The sequence below is a fragment of the Schistocerca piceifrons genome, chromosome 3 (assembly GCF_021461385.2).
Source record: "Schistocerca piceifrons isolate TAMUIC-IGC-003096 chromosome 3, iqSchPice1.1, whole genome shotgun sequence".
Lineage (NCBI taxonomy): Eukaryota > Metazoa > Arthropoda > Insecta > Orthoptera > Acrididae > Schistocerca > Schistocerca piceifrons.
This window is the reverse complement of record NC_060140.1, coordinates 715,621,880-715,635,408: the sequence shown is the minus strand read 5'-3', so window position 1 is coordinate 715,635,408 and position 13,529 is coordinate 715,621,880. Positions and strand designations below refer to the sequence as shown.

General features: G+C 45.3%; 1 long non-coding RNA gene across 1 annotated transcript; it reads right to left on the bottom strand.

The window, feature by feature from the left end:
* Positions 1 to 5,329: 5,329 nt before the first annotated feature.
* On the bottom strand, positions 5,330 to 13,168 carry LOC124787606. The gene is made up of 4 exons (XR_007015973.1): positions 13,036 to 13,168; positions 7,074 to 7,253; positions 5,745 to 5,895; positions 5,330 to 5,647 (listed from the first exon to the last, which is right to left on the bottom strand). It is a non-coding gene; the product is annotated as an uncharacterized LOC124787606 (long non-coding RNA).
* Positions 13,169 to 13,529: the final 361 nt, after the last annotated feature.

Genomic DNA, 13,529 nt, shown 5'->3' with positions numbered 1-13,529 from the left:
TGTCATTTTTTATGCTCTTACTACCTAACCAACTTCGTCTTGTCGGAAATTTCGTAGGGCGGGTGGTGGGGAGGGTGGTTGGGTAGGGGGTGAGGGGACGGAGGGGGGTGAGATGGTAGTCGTAGACGTGTGTACCTTTTGTTTGAGAGTGGCGCAATTTCTCCGATGTACGCGTATTTTTGTGTTGTACTTGTTTGCACTTGCTTCTTGAACACATTTGTGCAGTTCTGGTGGCCTCCTCCTAGCTGCGACTTTGGCAATGAAAGGCAACAAAAGTGCACAAATATACATATCTGCAGTGTAAGAAGTAGGTAAGATACAGCTGTAAAATATTTTAGTCTTAAAATCGAATGGTGACATTAACAATCTTTCACGTTTTGCAAATGACAAGGTGTATTTTCTGAACCATATGACAGAATAAAATTAATATACAATGTAACACAGAGTCTTCCATAACAGATTGGTTCGGTAATGATGAAAGTAGTCTGCTTTTTTTCTTACAATAGTACAAAGACCCAAAATTTATTCCGCAACGCTGGGCATGAAAATTGAAGAACTAGGAAGGGTAGTAACTAGCAAGCGTAGTTTTACTCATTGTTTTTACAGTGTACAGCAGGAAGAATACACGATAATATTTGCAGGTGATTTGGGGGTATGAGAGCGTGGTATTTAGTACACTGAATTACCACGTCTGGCAGAAACTATGATTCTAACTTAGCTGAGCAGCGAGTCGAGCTGAGCTTGGATGGGAGATTAGCGGACGCCATTCCATGCTGCATCAGCTCTGTGTCAGAAATTACTACCCGTAGTGGTTCTCGAGTTATTGTTGCCCAGATGGTTTTTAACGGATGAGAGATCTTTAGAACCTGCTGCCCAGCACAACACCCTCTGCATCGAGGTAAGTCGGTGCACCGTGGACAACTTGCAGTCTTGCGTTATCTTTCAAGATTTCGAAGACAGTACAGCCACGTCAGTGCACCGTGGACAACTTGCAGTCTTGCGTTATCTTTCAAGATTTCGAAGACAGTACAGCCACGTCAGTGATGCAAGGGCTGTTTTCCAAATCACTGAGCGTAGTGACCCAGAGTTGATGGTGTTGTGTGACCAGTGGCATCCAATATCATCATGACAAATGCTGGACCCATACAACGATGATAACTGCATGTCAACGTTTGTTCTTCTCTAAGCCTCCTCGCCGGCCGTCGTGGCCGAGCGATTCTAGACGCTTCAGTCTGGAACCGCGTGACCACTACGGTCGCAGATTCGAATCCTGCCTCGGTCATGGATGTGTGTGATGTCCTTAGGTTAGTTAGGTTTAAGTAGTTCTAAGTTCTAGGGGACTGATGACCTCAGATGTTATGTCCCACAGTGCTCAGAGCCATTTGAACGTTTTATCTAAGGTTCCACACATGGATATGCCCATCGTGATGTAGTACACAGAAACGACGAAGTGCCACTCCTGTGTTCACTTTTGTTGTTAGGCGCACCACCGTCTGCGCACCTGTCTCTGCTGCCACCCAAGGGAAACTACGATGCTCGCCATGCTGACACTCGGTGACGCATCAGAGTGCACCAGACGTCGTTGTTCTGTCCACGTGGATACTTCTTGTGTTGTGAACAAGCCTTTTCCGGACACAAGATATATAGCGTGGCTCTACGATACTGTAGGGTCAGTGAAAAATACACTGAGGTGACAAATTCATGTGATAGCGATGAGGACACATACAGATGGCGATGGTGTCGTGTACACAAGGTATAAAAGGGCACTGCACTGAAGTGATTCATGTAAAAGATTTCCGACGCAATTTTGACCGCACGACGGGACTTAACTGACTTTGAACGTGTAGTTGGAGCTAGAAGCATGGAATATTTCATTTCGAAAATGGTTTGGAAATTCAATATTCCAAGATCCACAGTGTCAAGAGTGTGCTGGGAAGACCAAATTTCAGACATTATCCCTCAACACGGACAATGCAATGGCTGACGGTCTTCATTTAACAATCGTGAACATTGGCATTTGTGTAGAGTTGTCAGTGCTAACAGACAAGCAACACTGCCTGATATAACCCCAGAAATCAATGTGGGAAATACGACGAACATATCCGTTAGGACAGTGCGGTGAAATCTGGCGTTAATGGGCTGTGGCAGCGCGACATCGCCCGCAGCGGTTCTCCTGGGGTCGTGACTACATCGTATTGAATAGCGACGCAATTTCTGTGTTAAATCGTCAATGTGAGGGTGCGAGGGTTCAGTCAACATGCAGTGGTGACTCCTAGGAAGTGTTCCTTACGTCGAACGTAGGCACGTTTCTCAATAGGGGATAAGTCGGCATGGATCCTTGAGTATTGAATAGCGACGCAATTTCTGTGTTGATTTATGTGAGGGTTCAGTCAACATGCAGTGGTGCATCGGAAAAAAGCTGCATGACTCCTAGGAAGTGTTCCTTACATCGAGTGTAGGCACGTATCTCAGTAGGGCATAAGTCGGCATGAATCCTTGAGTAATGAATAGCGACGCAATTTCTGTGTTAAATCGTCAATGTGAGGGTGCGAGGGTTCAGTCAACATGCAGTGGTGCATCGGAAAAAAGCTTCATGACTCCTAGGAAGTGTTACTTACGTCGAACGTAGGCACGTTTCTCAGTAGGGGATAAGTCGGCATGGATCCTTGAGTATTGAATAGCGACGCAATTTCTGTGTTGACTTATGTGAGGGTGCGAGGGTTCAGTCAACACGCAGTGGTGCATCAGAAAAAAGCTTCATGGCTCCTAGGAAGTGTTGCTTACGTCGAATGTAGGCACGTTTCTCGGTAGGGGATAAGTCGGCATGGATCCTTGAGTATTGAATAGCGACGCAATTTCTGTGTTAAATCGTCAATGTGAGGGTGCGAGGGTTCAGTGAACATACAGTGGTGGATCGGAAAAAAGCTTCATGACTCCTAGGAAGTGTTCCTTACGTTGAACGTAGGCACGTTTCTCAATAGGGGATAAGTCGGCATGGATCCTTGAGTATTGAATAGCGACGCAATTTCTGTGTTGATTTATGTGAGGGTTCAGTCAACATGCAGTGGTGCATCGGAAAAAAGCTTCATGACTCCTAGGAAGTGTTCCTTACGTCGAACGTAGGCACGTTTCTCAATAGGGGATAAGTCGGCATGGATCCTTGAGTATTGAATAGCGACGTAATTTCTGTGTTGATTTATGTGAGGGTTCAGTCAACACGCAGTGGTGCATCGGAAAAAAGCTTCATGACTCCTAGGAAGTGTTCCTTACGTCGAACGTAGGCACGTTTCTCAATAGGGGAAAAGTCGGCATGGATCCTTGAGTATTGAATAGGGCCGCAATTTCTGTGTTAAATCGTCAATGTGAGCGTGCGAGGGTTCAGTCAACATGCAGTGGTGCATCGGAAAAAAGCTTCATGACTCCTAGGAAGTGTTACTTACGTCGAACGTAGGCACGTTTCTCAGTAGGGCATAAGTCGGCATGAATCCTAGAGTATTGAATAACGACGAAATTTCTGTGTTAAATCGTCAATGAGAGGGTGCGAGGGTTAAGTAAACTGGCAGTGGTACATCGGAAAAAAGCTACATGACTCCCAGGAAGACTACTGGAAAACTGTGGCCAGGTCAGATGAGCACCGATTTCAGCTGGTAAGAACTGATGGTAACGTTCGAGTGTGACGCAGACCCCACGAAGACATGGATACAAGTTGTTAACAAGGCACTGTGCAAACATGTGGTGGCTCCATAATAGTGTGGGCTGCTTTTACATAGAATGGACTGGGTCATCTGGTCAAACTGAGACGAGATCATTGACTGTAAACAGTTACCATTTGTAAGCCATTCATGGGTTTCGTGTTCCCAAACAACGGTGGCTATAATGGTAACTGGGCTCGGCGTTCCACAAGGGACTTGTTGAGTCCATGCCATGACGAGTTGCTGAACTATGATGGGCAGAAGAAGGTCTGACACGGTATTAGGAGGTATCCAAATACTTTGGTCAGCTAAGTGTATATTTGTCCTAGTCGCAAGAGACCATCGAGATCCTGCATGGTGTTGAGTATGGACTTCCCTTCTCGCATGAGGCGTAATACAATCTTCTCACAAACAAACAACATTCATGTGCGATTTCCGAAGGGAAATCCTGCTGTGTAATCTTTCCTTACACACAGAATGAAGTTGGCGCTGTGTGGTTGCACTGAAATTCTGATCACCTGCATACCAGGGTTATTATGGGCGTTCTGGACACGAATTGACATTTGACCTTCGTGTTCCTATATTTAGGGACAGGGTTAAATTACCTTTGACGTATGACCTTAACCTTGACATTCAAAGACATCACGTGACCAAGAACGTCATGCATTAGGTCATTGATGACATTGGGCTAATGACGTCATCAGTCAATAACTGGAAATGAAAATCGCTATCTCTCTTCCCCCTCCCCTTTTCTTCTCCCATCTTATCTCCAGCCAATCATAGCACAGTACTGAAAATCCAAGATGGCGGAATCAGCCTAACTGTGCCAATGAAAAATTTTAAATCATCTTCCCCTCCCCTCTCTCCTTATCACCAGCGAATCGTTGTGCAGTATTAAAACTCCAAAACGACGGAAACGCACCGATTGAGTGCTTTATACCCTACACCCATCTCCTCTTTCCAAGCAATCGGAGCATACTGTAAAAATGTTCAAGTTACGTTATTTACATACAGACTAATTGTATGCTTTATAGCCCGTCCCCTTCTGCTTGCAACCAATCAGAGTTTAATGAAATCCACCTCTTTTTTTCAACCAGTCATACAGTGCAATACTAAAAATTTAAGATGATGGAAATATACCAGTTGTGTGCTTAATACCCCACAGCCCTCCTCTCTATCTAAACCAGTCAGACTTGTGTAAAAACGATGTCAAGTTACACCATTAGCACGTTTATATCCAGCTCTTACAGTATGCCTCCCTGCTGAATCATCAGGTAAAAATGTGATTAGCAAGTGTTAGCTAGTTCTTTCAATCTTATTTATAACACACATTTCTGAAGGAAAGAGGAGCCCTCCTTGAGATATTCCCAGAAACATAATCTTTTTTCTCTCTTTGTCGATCTGTGTTGGAAAAAAAAAAAAAAGAGTTTAACAGGCAGACCTAAATTCTCCGCAACACATCTTCATGTTATAAAAGAAATTGTTGTAAAAATAAAAAATATTTTTAATGAGTGTGTCATGACAATTAAAGCGTTACTGCACAAGTATTGGGTGCAATTGTAAGCATGCCCTCTCAGCATTCGCATAGCCTAGTGACAGATAAGGCTGCAGCATTGCGTATCATTGTTACCTGTGCTTGTTCGCTCATCTCGTGCATCACGCTGTAGATGTAATATTGGCTCAATTATTTGACTAATATTTTCAATTCTTCTGTGGAAGCAAATACAATCTCTGGCCATCTGTTCCTATAAGCCAGTGCGTGCTGTTTGATCCAAATCAATACGTGGACCAAATCAATCAAATGAATACGTGGACTGTTTCCGAATTTGCAAAATGAACTTTTTGCAGATGCTACAAGATATTTTAAAAAATTCAGCTACCTTAGTAATCGAAAAACCTGCAGCAGCAAAATTTTTTGCCTTTTCTAAATCTTCTACAATCCATTTTGCCCCCATCTGAAACATAAAAAAAGAAATGGTTAAGGTTAGTTTTTACAGGATGACCAACACATTGCTTTATTCAACAATAATGGGATACAAAAATTAAGGTTACCTTCTGGTCCAATTCATTTCCACTCTTTAATTTGTATTGCAGTGTGCTATGAGATATTTTAAAAGTTTTAGGTGCCTTTTCAATCGATAAACCCGCAGAAATTGCTTTGTTCTGCCCTTCGCAAATTTTCAGGAGTCCATTTTGTATCTATCTGAAACACAAAGAAGTGGATAAGATTAGTTTTCACATGATTTGATTTTACAACTATGTGATCCATGACCTGCCTTCGCGTCTGATTCATTTCTACTCTGTAATCCGACTGGCAGTGTGTCAGCAAGTATTTTAAATTTCTCAGGAACCTTTGTAAATAATAAAATCGCATCAAGCAGCCTGCTTTGTCTTTTGCAAATCTTTTCCAGTTCATTTGATACCCATCTGAAACGTAAACAAAATATGGACAGTGCCTAGTTGCTCAATGTCCAAGCAACAGCTGACAAGGATAACACACACTATGCCCCTGAAACACAGAATACCGTTGCACTCAACCATCGCCAGGGTGAACGACAGGGTGGGCAACATTATTTTCCCAAATGGCTAGTAGCATACAAAATGGATACTGTTGGGGCGATGATGTGAATGTAAATATTCAGAATGCAGTGTTTCATTCAAGAATTATGTGTTGCAGAAAACAGAAGTTATCTTGATGCCGGTGTATAATCAACAGTAAGAGACAACTGATCTCTGCTAACGCTGTTACTTGCTCAATGTCCAGACAACAACTGACAAAGAAAGCTCACACTGCGGTTTGCAAATAAAAATTGACGGTTTCCTATAACCATTATTTTTTTAAAAATATGAAAGCTCTGCTTCACAATGAAGTTTGGGAAATACCCTTCAGACTTTTTCTGAGAATCCTGGCTCTGATTAGCAAGAAACTTTTGATGGGACCCCCCTCCAGATATTTTCTGAGTAAACCTCGCCCTTCTCGGAATAATACAAGAAACTATTAATGTCTGCCAGCCGGTGTGGCCGAGCGGTTCTAGGCGCTTCAGTCTGGAATCGCGCGACCGCTACGATCGCAGGTTCGAATCCTGCCTCGGGCATGGATGTGTGTGATGTCCTTAGGTTAGTTAGGTTTAAGTAGTTCTAAGTTCTAGAGGACTGATGACTTCAGATGTTAAGTCCCATAGCGCTCAGAGCCATTTGAACCATTTTTTTGAACTATTAATGTTTCAAAAAATTTGGTTTCTGAACTGGTTATTTTAAAAAAATTAACTCAGAACAAAAAAATTAATACACACACACAGAAAGAGAGAGAGGGAGAGAGGCTGGAGGGTCGGCAATCTGGAAACAAAGCCTAACAAAAACTTGGGAAAAAACTCAGCTTACCTGTTTCTTGTCTCAGCTTGCTTAAGGCTGTGTTTCGTCACACTTGGTGTTTGTGCAAAACGGAAGAAATCTCTGCTGACTCAGCAGAGAGGCTTGGGCACGAAAGCTGGAAGACTTCACTACAAGTTTTCGGTTAGCACTGAACCGTCACACAATCAACATCGTGGGATCTGTTGCAGGCTGAAAGAGTAGAGTCGGAAATTAGACGTAAAAAAAAACTGTTCTGCTTATCGAGTCTGTCATTCAAACATATTGTTCATCGTATCTAGGAACATATTTTGTTCACCATATCTCTAACTACAAGTTTTTTCTCATTTAATGTTACAGAATCTGTGGTCCTCCTATTGAGCACACAAGATAAAGATAAACGTTGAGTCAGCAGCAATAAGTATTTGGAAGTGTTTGGAGGGTATAAAAAGCAGAATTTCATCTCGCGGAAGTCACTTCTGATTTATCTTCAGAGCTGTGTACATCCTGCATCAGCGGGGAAAAAAATAGAGATTCAGAGTTTCTACACAGAAGCTGTTAGGAGTAGGGAATTCAACAAAAAAATGTAGGTAGTTCTTTATATAATTATAAATAATGGTTGAGCAGTTCACAAAGAATGTTAAAATCAGTGATACCGGGCAGGGTACCACAGTGGCTAGCACACTAGACTCGCGTTCGCAAGGATCTACATTTACATCCATACTCCGCAAGCCACCTAACGGTGCGTGGCGGAAGGTACCTTGAGTACCTCTATCGGTTCTCCCTTCTATTCCAGTCTTGTATTGTTCGTGGAAAGAAAGATTGTCGGTATGCCTCTGTGTGGGCTCTCTTCTCTCTGATTTTATCCTCATGGTCTCTTCGCGAGATATTCGTAGGAGGGAGTAACATACTGCTTGACTCCTCGGTGAAGGTATGTTCTCGAAACTTCAACAAAAGCCCGTGCCGAGCTACTGAGCGTCTCTCTTGCAGAGTCTTCCACTGGAGTTTATCTATCATCTCCGTGACGCTTTCGCGATCACTAAATGATCCTGTAACGAAGCGCGCTGCTCTGCGTTGGATCTTCTCTACCTCTTCTATCAACCCTATCTGGTACGGATTCCACACCGATGAGCAGTATTCAAGCAGTGGGCGAACAAGTGTACTGTAACCTACTTCCTTTGTTTTCGGACTGCATTTCCTTAGGATTCTTCCAATGAATCTCAGTCTGGCGTCTGCTTTACCGACGATTAATTTTATATGGTCATTCCGTGGTCATGCCGGTTGAAACCCGCGTCTGACCATCGTGATTTAGATTTTCCGTGATTACCCTAAATCGTTTAAGACAAATGCCGGAATGGTTCCTTCAGAAGGACACGGTCACTTCCCTTCACCATCCTTCCCTCATCCGAGCTTGTGCTCCGTCTCTAATGAACTTGTTGTCGATGGAACGTTAAACACTAATCTCCTCCTTCTCCTCAAAATCAGTGGTAATGGTCTAGAGTGGGTTTGTGAGGATTCGGCTTTTCAGAATCGACATAATAGTCTGTCATGATTGGTTAAAACATCACAAACACTTTCTTGTCACCTATTTCCCAGTTCTCACCAACAAGCTACTGGGGCTGAATTGGTCAGTTGAGATAAATGTAGGACCTTTCTGGAACATTCGTTGGTTCATTGTGGTAGACTCTTACAGCAAGTTTCCTTCTGCTGTGCCAGTGAACTCGACAATGTCACGTAGCACAGGTCAGGCGTTGTCCTCCAGTTTTTGCCTCGAAGGTTTGTCTGAAGTCATAGTGTCGGATAACGGCCCTCAGTTCACGTGCCTCGCGGGGCAGCCGCTCTGTCTGAGGCGTCTTGCCACAGTAGGTGCGGCTCCCCCGTTGGAGGTTCGGGTCCTCAAGCCTATAGGCCGATGACCTCAGCAGTTTACCACAAATTTCAATCTTTGTCAAATGAATTTGAAACATTCAGTAAACACAATGGCATACAGCATCTAACTAGTGCACCGTTGCATCCACAGTAAAACGGCGAAGCGGAACGTTTCATCAGAACCTTCAAGCAGCAGATGGCCAAACTATGCACCGCACAGGGCAGGTATCAAGCAGTGCAACTGTTTCTCACCTCCTATCATTAGCATCGACGAGATGGACCATCGCCGGCGGAATTGCTTCACGGACGCTGCCATCGGACCCTGCTCCACCCTTCTTAGCATGCGGCGCCGAAGGAATGCCGCAAGCATTGCTTCGCGCTGCATGGTATTGTGACTTTTGAGTTTTTAGCGGCAGCAGACGGTGAGCGCGAGGCGAGATCCTTCTTCGACTTGGCACATTCATGAATGTCATTTCAGGTGCAGACAGATTGCAGCGCCGACATCACAGTCAAAATCGCCACTGTCTTGTGCATGGTGATCCTTCTGTGTCGCTTCTCCCAGATTCACAGATCCCGAGGACAACGCGGCCACAGCAGCCGCCAGGTGGTATCATCACGACACTGCGGGGTGAGCCTATGGAGACGGAGCTCGTCCTATCGATGGAATTGGACCCGCCCACACCGTAGCAGCTGACGCCTTCTACGTCATGGTATGGGCCTCAGGAAGTGGACACGTACCCGTCTGGGCGTTTTCCGGGAAACATTTCCACCAGAGCGAAGCCCAGATGGCGGGGTACGACTGGAAGTGTGACGTCCCCTGCAGCGACCAACGACAGCTTCCGGTCCATCACGGTATCCACGCTCCTGCCTCTGCCCTTCCCCCACTCCCCCCTCAAACCCCCCCCCCCCCCTGTTGTCGTGCCCGATATGAAGATGGTCCGTAGTTTTGGGGGGAGGAATGTTACGGCGTAAAGTCAAGCGCTGACACGCCAGTCGGGAACGACAAAGCAGAGAAGACTGTGAGAATGGGTCATCCAATCGCATGCTGACCTCCCTTCCAGGATGACAACGCGACAGCAGTGGCCTGTAGGTGAACAGGCCATAAGCGCCACGCCCGACTAGTAGCATCCCAGTTCAATAGCAGCTTCAAGATTAGCGACTTGGATAGCAGTGTCAACGTTAGGCATTTCGATAGCAGTTCAGGAAAGACTTTTGCCCGTTAGAGATCAGCAATCACTGCAAAGACTGATTATTTCGTATGTCGCCCTTTGCTTGCGACACAACTGTGTAATTTCGAAAGTTAAGTATTGTAATTTTCTTATTGTAACAGAACTCATTAATACGACTTGTTTGATTGTTTATGTAGCGAACCGAGTATGCAGGCTTCCTACACACTACACTCCGATCGAGGAAGGCCAGGACTGCACGGACAAATATATGGACTCTTGAGTTATGTTGATGAGATATAATGTCACTGAAAAATAGACAGGACACAGCCAGCGGCCTTCGCACGTCGAAGCTTGACGTGTTTCCCCTTCTTGCACAAGGCACAACTCGGTTATCTCAGAATCAAACAATATTCAAATAAGATTCCAGAATACGAAATCTGCAGCGTAATATTTCCTTACCTACAAAATGTGGATGGCGTTACTCGTACAATTAGGGCTGTCATATTTCCGAACGAAAAAAACTGTGGGGGGCTAGGAGGCGGTATTATCAACAATATTTACATGAACTACAGTGGGTTACTTTTTTACAAAGCATATTTCTCGCTTCCTCGCACCTTCTTTAGTAACTCTTTCTCGGATTTGATGTTATCGTAGTATTGAGAGCAAGTGAGATCTTTACAACTGACGATCAACAACTTGCACATGAAGTCTATTACCTTCTTTAGTCCAGTGTTCGTTTAATAAGGAAATTATCCTTTCCACAGCTGCACTGCGAGGAGGGGTTGCAAAAAAATCAAAAGTTATTAATATTCATTTCACTGAACGATTGTTCACGAAATCACAACATTTATCAGATACAATTTTCTCTAAAAATGTTGATCTGGTTTCCGATTTCAACTGTTCACTTAGGAACATTTTAGGCAATTTGCTTCGTTAGTCTTTACGCATATTCGAAACATGAACTGCAATGACAACATTTAATGTCAATGAAGGCGCCACGACCACAGCCTACGACCACGGCCTCCTCGACACGCAGTACGATACAGTGCAGGAGCGAAGCTGAGACCTTGTTGCCGTGCCACGATAGTCGACGGTTGCCGCAAGTGTTGCCAACCTGCTTTCATTTCTCCCAATTTATGCGTGGTTTCCATTTCAGTGCGCCAGATGAACTTGACATCACAGAACAACAACTTGACATGGACGTCCAAAAATCATTTTTTTACTGTTTTATAAATTTACAGCAAGGGGTCGAAATAGACTATTAAAAACCGGGTGGAATCCGGATAAACAGAATGATTTGATAACTCTAGCTACAATGCCGGCTATTTGCATATCCACGGTATAGTAAGCTTCATGCCAGTTTGACATTCGTTGCATGCTGCCTTCATAGTGCTGCAATTTTAGTGGCAAGCAGTGTAATACACTACTGGCCATTAAAATCGCTACACCAAGAAGAAATGCAGATGATAAACGGGTATTCATTGGAGAAATATATTGTACTAGAACTGACATGTGATTACATTTTCACGCAATTTGGGTGCATAGACCCTGAGAAATCAGTACCCAGAACAACCACCTCTGGCCGTAATAAAGGCCCTAATACGCCTGGGCATTGAGTCAGAGCTTGGATGGCGTGTACAGGTACAGCTGCCCATGCAGCTTCACCACGGTACCACAGTTCATCAAGAGTAGTGTCTGGCGTATTGTGACGAGCCACTTGCTCGGCCACCATTGACCAGACGTTTTCAATTGGTGAGAGATCTTGAGAATGTGCTGGACAGGGCAGCAATCGAACATTAATCTCTATCCAGAAAGGCCTGTAGAGGACCTGCAACATGCGGTCGTGCATTATCCTGCTGAAATGTAGGGTTTCGCAGGCATCGAATGAAGCGTAGAGCCACGAGTCGTAACACATCTGGAATGTAACGTCCACTGTTCAAAGTGCCGTCAATGCGAACAAGAGATGACCGAGACGTGTAACCAATGGCACCCCATACAATCACGCCGGGTGATACGCCAGTATGGCGATGACGAATACACGCTTCCAATGTGCGTTCACCGCGATGTCGCCAAACACGGATGCGACCATCATGATGCAGTAAACAGAACCTGGATTCACCCAAAAAATGACATTTTGCCATTCGTGCACCCAGGTTCGTCGTCGAGTACACCATTGTAGGCGCTCCTGTCTGTCACGCAGCGTCAAGGGTAAACGCAGCCGTGATCTCCGAGGTGATAGTCCATTCTGTTGCAAACGTCGTCGAACTGTTCGTGCGGATGGTTGTTGTCTTGCAAACGTCCCCATCTGTTGACTCAGGGATCGAGACGTGGCTGCACGATCAGTTACAGCCATGCGGATAAGATGCCTGTCATCTCGACTGCTTGTGATACGAGGCCGTTGGGATCCAGCACGTCGTTCCGTATTACCCTCCTGAACCCACCGATTCCATATTCTGCTAACAGTCATTGGATCTCGACCAACGCGAGCAGCAATGTCGCAATACGATAAACCGCAATCGCGATAGGCTACAATCTGACCTTTATTAAAGTCGAAAACGTGATGGTACGCATTTCTCCTCCTTACACGAGACGTCACAACAACGTTTCACCAGGCAACGTCGGTCAACTGCTGTTTGTATGTGAGAAATCGGTTGGAAACTTTCCTCATGTCAGCACGTTGTAGGTGCCGCCACCGGCGCCAACCTTGTGTGAATGCTCTGAAAAGCTAATCATTTGCATATCGCAGCATCTTCGTCCTCTCGGTTAAATTTCGCGTCAGTAGCACGTCATCTTCGTGGTGTAGCAATTTTAATGGCCAGTAGTGTACTATGGAACGTATTGTAGGCCCTGCATCCAACATGTATCTCTAACGTCGAGGTTTTTACTGTGGTTCGTTTAGGGAAATGATATGATATTAATGAAACAGACCATGTTATGTCGTAGTTATTGTTACATACCCTGCTTGCAGACCGTGGCAAAGAAATCTTTATGTACTGAAGTCAGAGGGTCCCGGCGAGGCCTAAGCCGGGAACCTTCCGGTTCCCGGCTTTCCTTGTGGCACGAGAGGGCCAGCTGTCGGACAGGTGACCGGGCGTTCGGCCGTGGCCTGCCCATCTGGCAACTGCGGCAGGGGCTGTAAGCAGGCGGTGACCTTGAGCGCTGGGCCCACGCGGCTGCGGCGCTGCCTCTGCTCGGGGTCCGCCGCGCGCTGTGGGCGGCCGCAGCATGGGACGGACCGCACGCCTCCTGTTAACGGCCCACCAAGGCCTGCCGCCTTGCGTAGGTTAAGGAACTAGCCAGCCTAGTGTGGGCACGCGCTCTGTTTCCGACTTGTCTGTCCCAGCTCTCATTCTGAAGTCGTTTTCACTAAACAGGGAAACAGCTGTTAAACGGATGCATGGCGGCTTCCATCAATAAGACATGATATCGCATTTTACGGACTGTAGGACGC